This window comes from Astyanax mexicanus, chromosome 13 (assembly GCF_023375975.1).
Source record: "Astyanax mexicanus isolate ESR-SI-001 chromosome 13, AstMex3_surface, whole genome shotgun sequence".
Lineage (NCBI taxonomy): Eukaryota > Metazoa > Chordata > Actinopteri > Characiformes > Acestrorhamphidae > Astyanax > Astyanax mexicanus.
The window spans coordinates 3,863,788-3,872,927 of NC_064420.1; positions in this window are offsets into that span (position 1 = coordinate 3,863,788).

Genomic DNA, 9,140 nt, shown 5'->3' on the forward strand with positions numbered 1-9,140 from the left:
GCATTTTGATGTTGTGCAGAGCGGCCCCGGCTCTGCGTTGGACTGCGCCCTGCATCATGCACGGCTGATGTGACGCTTGTGGCAGAGCCCATCACAATGGTGCATTCTGACGGCAGTAAATTATAAGGGACAGTCTCTGGCACATTAAACACTCCCGAGAGCAACACACACACACACACACACACTCTCTCTGTCTCTTCATCCCTTTCTTTTTTCCTCACCCCTCTTTATTTATTTTTTTTACCATAGCACATCTGCTTGCTGTCTTCTCCCCAGGGCCTTCGCTGTGTAATCTATTGCATTAGCTCACATTAGTGCATATCGCCCATGGGCCTCGATAATCACAAACACAAAATGAGCATTTCACTTAGTGTCACCCTGGCAGCCTCTCAGACTCTCGGTGCATCTGCGAAGCATGGGGGTGGTTGGAGGGGGTAAAAGGAAGTTCAAACTTTGGCCTGTGACACAATTCCTGCGTCCCCTAACCTGTCCTGGCTTGTGTTGGAAATACTATATTATAGAATACTTTCATTCGTAGAATAGTTTTAGTTTTAGTATGATTTGGAAAATCATTCTGGTTCGCATCCCGGTTATGCAGCTTGCCATCAGCTGCCAGAGCCCTGAGAGAGCACACAATTGGCCTTATTCTCTCTCTGGGTGGGTACAGTAGATGGCGCTCTTTCGCGAACATCACTCCTAGGGTGATGTAGATCTGAAAAGGGCTGCGTCTGTGAGCTGATGTATCGTAATTATAAGTTATAATTACAAATGATTACTAATAACTTACATATTAAGAGATACAGCATCCCATTCAAAGCTACATGTGTTTCTCTTGCTTTTGTGTGTGTGTGTGTGTGTGTGTGTGTGTGTGTGTGTGTGTGTGTGTGTGTGTGTTTTGGTGTGTGTTTTGGTGACAATGTCTGCATTGTATTTTAGAGAAAGCCTATTTTTCTGTATTTGGGACATTTTACATTTGAGACAATTATTTATGATTATTTGTAATTATGAGAAAATCTTCCACACGTTTAAATCAACAATTCACGAGACTCCTCCCCCCTGCTGTGTTCTCTGTTTATTTGTTTTCCCTCCTACACAGCACTGTGGGCTCACTGTGTCCAGCACAGAGTACATCAATGTTTTATTGGTATATATTTTGATAGATTACAGTATAAAGTTTTGTGATTAGACTTATTGCTTATTGTGTGACCAGACAGAATATGTCTACTTCTATTAACCCTCTGATATTTATGGGTGCGCTGTTGATTCAAACTTGTTTCTATTATGTTTCTATTAATAATTTTGCAGTGTAAGAAGTGCATTTGGAAACAGCAATAGAAAAACAGTCATTTTCAGCAAATGTGTTTTACTAAAACCTAGTTTTTCTTGGCTCAGTATCTCAGTAACGATGGACAGAAACTGTGACTTCTATGCATTAAGCGATTTTGCGACAGTTATTTTTAAGACATTTATTTCACATTTATACTCTTTAGCCTTTACTTTATTATTACTACAGTTGTGAAGCTAAGATTTGGGTAAACATATTTAACCACCAAAACAATTTGTCTACATGAGTAAGGACAGGTTTTCACACGATATATGAAGATTTTCTAAAATCAGAATTTAGATTTTTCAGGTTAAGAGTCTCTTTACTGAGAGAGTTTTATTATTTTTTTTTTTACATTTTGATATAAAACATTTTGATATTATTAAACATTGCCTGGCCAAAAAAAATATTTAATTGGACCACCTTTATCTTTGATTGCGGGGCGCATTCACTGTGGCGTTGTTTTAATAAGCTTCTGCAATGTCACAAGATTTATTTTAATCCAGTTTTTCTGCATTCATTTTTCACCAAGACCTTGCAGCAGCATTGATGATGGTAGAGTCTGACCTCTGCACAAAATTCAGGTGGTCAGCTGAACTCATTCCTTCTTTCAGCACATACTGTTGCTGAACCTAAACCTGCAGACCAACTGCAGCATCAACCAACCAACCCCACATCATTTACTTACTTAAATCCAGGTGAAGACTTTTTTTTTGGCCATGCAATGTATATGGAAGTGCCTTTAAAGCTAGGTAGCTGGGGAGTTCTGTCGATTTGGGTTGCCATGCTGGTTCGCTCAGATTATATAACTGCATATTTCAACAGAGAAAAAAAACATAAACCATTAAACTGTGGGTGTGTGAATGCAGAGAGCCACCAAAAAGCAGCACATATTGATTAGGAGAACTCTGCAGAACTCTAGATATTTTTTGACTAGTCAGAATGATTGTTTAGAATATCTACAAACAAAAGGTATTTGTACAAACCTCTTTTATGAATGAAAGCCTATTTTTAGATCTATTTTCCTCGATAAGGTGCACTGGATTGGATTGGACACATTATGTAGTACACTACTAAGGAACAGGGGTGTTGCCATGTTTTCCTTCTATTTCAGCAGGTATCACCGCTGGGTGGTGGTGGAGGCTTGGGGTGGGGTGTAAACAAGTTAAGGAAAGCTAAGCTAAGCTAAGCTAAGCTAAACAAAACTGTAATTCTTTAACAAACATATTCTTAAAGTGTTAATCTTCTGGTTAATGCTAATAATGCTCCAGCACTGCTAGCCGGGGTTAGCAGCAGGCTGCAGGTCAATGATGCTCACCTCTGAACGACAAAAGAGTTAGCGCTTAGCATGGTAGGTGGCTAATGCGAATACTGCTCCAGCCTGAAACTGCAAACAACAAAATCATGTGCCAGTAAACGTCATTATGAACGAGTAAATGTGTGAGTGGAACAAATCTTGTGGTGTATTTTATACATTTGGCCCATAGTGTTTTTGATGCTAATCTGCTATACAGCTCCTTACCTAGCTTAGTACTTAAAAAATCAAAATAGAGAACAAAATAGTGTTACATGCTTTTGTTTTGACGTCAACAATATCATAAAATAATCTAAAAAAAATATATATTTTCTAATAACCTCCATTCACGCGCTGATTTGTGTTCATTGCCTGGCCCTATTAGCGCGTAGCTGCTGTTTCCCCCCGTTAGCTTGTTTGCAGTGCAGGTGGCAGAGGCCATTTTGTGGCCGGGGGTCGAACCCTGAGGACGGGAGATTTATGTCGGCGGAGCCCCCCGCTTTATTCGCTCCAGGAGGTGCTGCTTTTTTGTGCTGACGCAGGGATCCGCCGCCGCGTGCTCTGGGCCGCACACAATGGCCCGCGCGGCAGGTAATGCACAGAATGAATAGTAACACTGTTAGATCTTAATTAGAGTTATGTGCAACAAGGGGCCGTGGCACATGTTGTTATCCCATTTCCTCCTGGAAGTATTTGGGAGCGAGGCTTTAGAGCTGGAGCTGTGAGAGGTGCAGGATTTGTTAAAGGGAAAAAATGCGAATGACGATGTTTTTTTTTTTTTTCCTCTGTAGACCTGCACCAATAATAGAGCCGCAGTAAATGTAGGACTGTTACACTGACTGTTTCTACCCACAAAGCAAAAAAGTGGAAAAAAACATATATATATATATATGAGAGCACTTCAGTTTCTGAACCAGTTTCTCTGATTTTGCTATTTATAGGATTATCCTTGAGTAAAATAAACTACAGACTAGGGGTGGGCAATATTATATCATATACAATATATCGTGATACGGAAATATCATGATATTAAAAATCCATATCGTGATAATAGGGCTGTTCTGTCTTAAAAGTAGTCTATTATTTACTGTGAAGCTTTAGGTTTATTTATTGTATAATTGTTTTAGTTTGCAGTTTATATGCACGCACTAAATATTCTGCAATATTATTTGCTGCATTATATTATTTTATGCTATATTACTTATTTTGCCACATTATGATTATACTGTTATACTATTATACTATATTCCTGAAATGAATGAATTATTTTAGTTTTCCTATATCGCCAAGTATATCGTTATCGCAAAAATACCCTGAAATATCGTGATATTATTTTAGAGACATATCGCCCACCCCTACTACAGACACCATTTTACCCAAATTCCAAATAAACAAAATAGTGTCATTTAATTCATTGATCTGCAGAAAATGAGAAATGGCTGAAATAAATAACAAACAGTACTTTCAGACCTCAAATAATGCAAAAATAAAAGGTTCCAAGAGTTCAGAAATCAATATTTGGTACAATAACCCTGGTTTTAATCGTAGTTTTCATGCATAATGGCATGTTGACTTTTTTTCCCCACCATTCACACCAACGTTCCAGTTTACTTGTTAATTTTTATTCTTTCCCCCATGTCCAGGGGAACTCTGAATGAATTATGGTGATATTTTGGAGTCTTTAGCAGGAAGTTATGACATAATTGTTAGTAAAGGACTCTTAATTCTTATACTAAAAGCTGATTGGCTCAGACGCAGACAGTACGCATTCTATACAGCTTCGAAATTAAAGGACCTTTTGGCCACGACTTAATGGATACAATTTAATTAACTCAACTCGTGCCCACGCCTTAACGATCTTGTTCCCACACCTTAATAATCTCATTCTTACGTCTTACGTATCTTGTTCCCAGGCTTTAGGATCTCGTTCCCATGCCTTAATAAAGCATGGCCACACATTTTTTTACATGACGTAATGTGAGGGGCGCCGTAAAAAGCTTCAAAAAACGCTGGATATTTCACAAACTTAAATTTAAACTTCACGTGTGCCAAAAATGATGAGCAGAACAGTACAGTTGAGTTTATCTGATGTTTATATTTCACTCTTTGGATGTGCAACGCTTTCAACAAGAAACTAACCCCACAATTTGTACACCAACACACTCACAACACATCTATTGTTGGTTTTTAATGGGCCTGTTCCTCGCCGGCTTGCCACTATCACTAAACAAGTTATTTTCTCCATCTTGTTTACTTTTCAGCGCTGATGCTTTTCTTCCTCCCCGTTCTTCAGCTAGTTTAGTGCACAATTCACTTCCCAATGTTCTTTCACGCCTACCTTAGCAATCCCTCAGCTGTACAGAAACAAAAAAAAAAAACACGAATCCAGTTTTACATACAGCAGAGAGAGGAATTCGGAGACGGTCTACATGAGTTGCAACCACTGTGAGGCGTTCTCCAGGGAAGACTCCCTTCACCGCACACATATGTGGCTATCTGTGCATTAAAATCCTATCTGCTGCAGAGACTGTCAATCCACGCCGAGGAACCTCGGAGACCACTGCATATGCTGCCGAGAAAGCGCCTTGATTGGACGGAAAGGATGAAAAGTAGGCCACAAACTGGACTCAGCAGACGGTGATTACATGCGAACAGAACACTCTCACAAATAATAAGGACTCCTGAATGGTTTTTAGCTCAGACTGGTGATTCTAGAGTTAAAAATATATTTATTAATTATTTTACAATCTTTACGCAGCTTTACAAAGTTAAAAAAAAATATATATATTTTTTAACACAGTCAAATAGAGTGAATTAGATTCCTGTAATTTTCCAGTCGGTTTGTCCATTTGTAGCTCCGTCCCCTCGTCACCTGTTTCCTCAGGTGTTCATAGTTTCATGTGTTCCCTGTGTGTATATATATATATAGTCCTTGTGTTTCAGTCTGTGTTCGTCGGTCTTTGCAACTTCCCTGTCGTTTTTCTACTCATGTTTATATCCCTAGTTTATTGCGCCTTGTTTATCTCTGTTTATTTATTGTTTATTTTCCTTGCCCTGTTTTGTTTTAGTTCCTCGTTTGTTTCTTTTGTTAGTATCCCTGATTGTTTGTTATCCTTATCTCTTATCTGTCCTTTGTTCTGGTTTATTTCTTTATTTTTTTGCTTGTTTGTTTCTTTGTTTAATAAATACCCCCTTACTTGCTCTTACTTCCGCCTCCACGTCTCCCTGCCTGCTCCATTCTGACAATTCCATACTAGGGGTGGGCGATATGGCCCTTAAATAATATCACGATATTTCATGGTATTTTCGCGATAACGATACTCTTGGCGGTATGACAAAAACTGAATAAAAAAAAACTACTGCAACAAAATAAAAATTTAATTCTATTATTTTTTTCTATAACTGAAATATGAAAAAACACAAGATTTTTATTATATCATATCCATACCTTTGGTGGAAAGTCTAGAAGTAAAAACTACCAGTTTTTACAAAATATATTATATATATATTATTATAAATATATATATATATATATATATATATATATATATATATATATATATATATATATTACCACATATATATAAAATTATGGCAGCTGTACCAAAAAACATACAGCTTTACAGTAAAAAAAAGGGCAAAATATTTAACCCTTTCAGACCCTGCGTCCTTTGCAATGTAAACTATGTGTTTTTTCTGAAAGTTCTACCAGGAGACTCATAAACAGTATTTTAGATATCTACAGTTTAAAAAAAAATAGTATTATACATTTTTTAAAACTATTTTTTACTTGTCTGAGATACAGTATGGTTATTATGAGTTACAGTTTCTACTAGCAATACGTTTTGTTGATTTTTGTAACTGTAGAACTTTAGAAACTGGTAAAACAGAATTCTAAATAGGTTAATTCCATATTAATCTGCCCTTAAATATTTAAAAATCTTGTTTTTTTTACAACACCACTGTAAAATCCTTATTTTGCAACAAATATTCCTAGTTTTTAAAGTATTCACAGTTTCTTTCAGCTTTTCTGGATCAATCTGGACCCAGTGATCCTCTTTTATACTAGGACTGAAGTCCTCATGCTGCACACGGAGGTCATTAGGAGGATTTTGGGCGCTGTTTTTTAGCCGTGCAGGTGCTTCATGCCACGCTCTGCTGTGGTCGCTAATTGTTGCCTCCAGATTGTCAAACTTGCATGAATTAGCAATTGGGCCAGAGGAGCTCGCCGCCATCCGACAGTGGGAATCGGGCGTCAGGTTGCGGGGTGGAGAGACGGCGTTCGCTGCGAGTGCTCGTCATTGTCAGCGGATCCCTCTGAGGAAGAAGAGCGATGTAATGGCTCTCACTAAAAAACAGCCCCTGGCCTCAGGAAAGGGATTTGGGTGTCTGGAGACAACCAGGGCCATATGGAGCGGGCTAAGATAGCAAGGCACACGTTCAGAATAATGGATGATGTGTCATGTTTCATGTTGCCGAGAAGCCATCAAGAGACTCGGTTCGGGGAAATCAAAAGACGTACATACAGTAAAAGCGACTGTTGCTGCGTTTAAAGATTTCGCTCGTTCTCTTCGGCAGGCGGGGGGCTCTCGGGTTTTGCGGAGGCCCCTAATGGCACAATAATTTAAGGCGGTATCTTCATCTCCATTGTTAAAGGTGGATCGGCAGTGATAGATATCGGAAATGTTAGTCTTTTTCTCCTCAACAGTGGCTTTCATCAAACAAGCCTGGGCTCCCTTAGGCGTCCGGGCGAGTTTTATGATAACGCAGTTACGAGATAAAGCGCTTTTTTTGAAGGCTCAGTTAAACGCTACTTTGTTAGCTTAGCCAGCTTAGCCAGCTTAGCCAGCTTTTTTTTTTTTTTTAAGTGGATAAACGTGAAGGAGCGTCTTTTTTCAATAGTATGTCCAGATTTTTTTTTTTAAATATATAAATCCTGCATCATTGCAAAGAGGCTTCAAAAAAAAAAAAATTGGGAAATTGTGTATTCATCACAAATTAGAGAGTAGAGTCTATTTTATGTAGCAAAAACGGTAAAAAAAATCTTTTTTAACCATTTTTCAACAAGCATCAACCTCTGTTCTGATTGGCCACACTGTTCTCTGCATTTGTTCAAGAATAAAACTCTTCCTATATATATATATGCTATGGTTGTTGTGGAGCAATGCTGTGGATAACACCACCACCTACCAGTGTGCTACAGTGAGCTATGATAGGAGAGACCAGGGTTCAATCCCTGGCTTGGGTGTCCTTGGGCAAGACTCCTAACTCTACATTGGCTAATGCCATAAATGTAAATGTAATTAAAAATGCTGTGCATTGAAAAAGTATTGGGACACCAGATCAGTTGATTAGTTTAGCCTGAAATTAAGGGAATTAAAAACAGACTTTATTTTACTTTTGTTGAAGCAACTGTCTTTGCTATCCAAGCATTTCTGAGTGGAGAAGGGACACAATCTTGTGTTTAATGGTAGCAGTGTGCTGGAATGACCATCCCTGCTTATAATATTAATTCTAAAAAATGGGATGTTGGTCGCTTTTCGCGTGAGTTCTTTTGGCCATGTCACGTGTCTTTACAGACTTACGTCACACGTACAGCCTTTAAAAGAGACTCTAAAAGGTCTGGCTCAGTTTTACTGAATGTGAGCGGCTGGTGGAGCATTGGAGACTTCAGAAGAGGAAACTCAGTATCTAGAATTCAGTATCTTATTCAAGTAAAAACAAAGTGTCTAGTTGAAGTGAAGTTTCTGACTGAGTTCTCTCTCTCTCTCTTTCTCTTTCTCTCTCTCTCTTTCTTTCTGACTAAACATAACCTGGAATCTGATTTATCCTCTCTGAAAGGAGACCACATCACACCCCACCCAGTTTAAAAAAAAAAAGATTCTTCCGCATGCTCGGTGCAATTACTCATTCTCACCAGAGAGGGCTCTAAATCCCCCAAATCCCAAAACTTACAGACATCAGCTTCGCGTTATTATTACATTATTGCATTATAATTATTATTATTATTATTATTATTATGATATTATTTTATTTTTGTATCACTGGCTTAAGTTCTTATTTTTTCTATATGGTACATCGCAATTTCACAATTATTTTTGGGATAGTATATCATCCAAACTAATATAGTTATAGGACCTGCATAAGTACAGTACGTTAGGAGCTTCAGGAACTCCTTTTTTTAAGAGTGCATCCTGAGGTGCAGCACCTCTGCTCCAGCTTTAACCTGTGATTTCTCCATAAATATTCCAATAAACTAAACAACACCGCGACCTCACACATTCACCGCACCCAGCATATAGATGAGAAATGGATGGAAGGTGTCACGGCTTCATTTTCCAGCCTTTTCTCACTCTGGGTCAGGTGTGGGGGGTCTACTTTTTTCTTTTTCGCCGCAGGGTCCTTTTATTTTTCGTTCTTCGTTTTTTTCACGTCTGCTAAGTGTACCCCCCCCTACCCTACCCTACCTCAGCCCACCCAAACCCAACCTACCTATCTACCTGCCTGGCTGGCTGGCTGGCG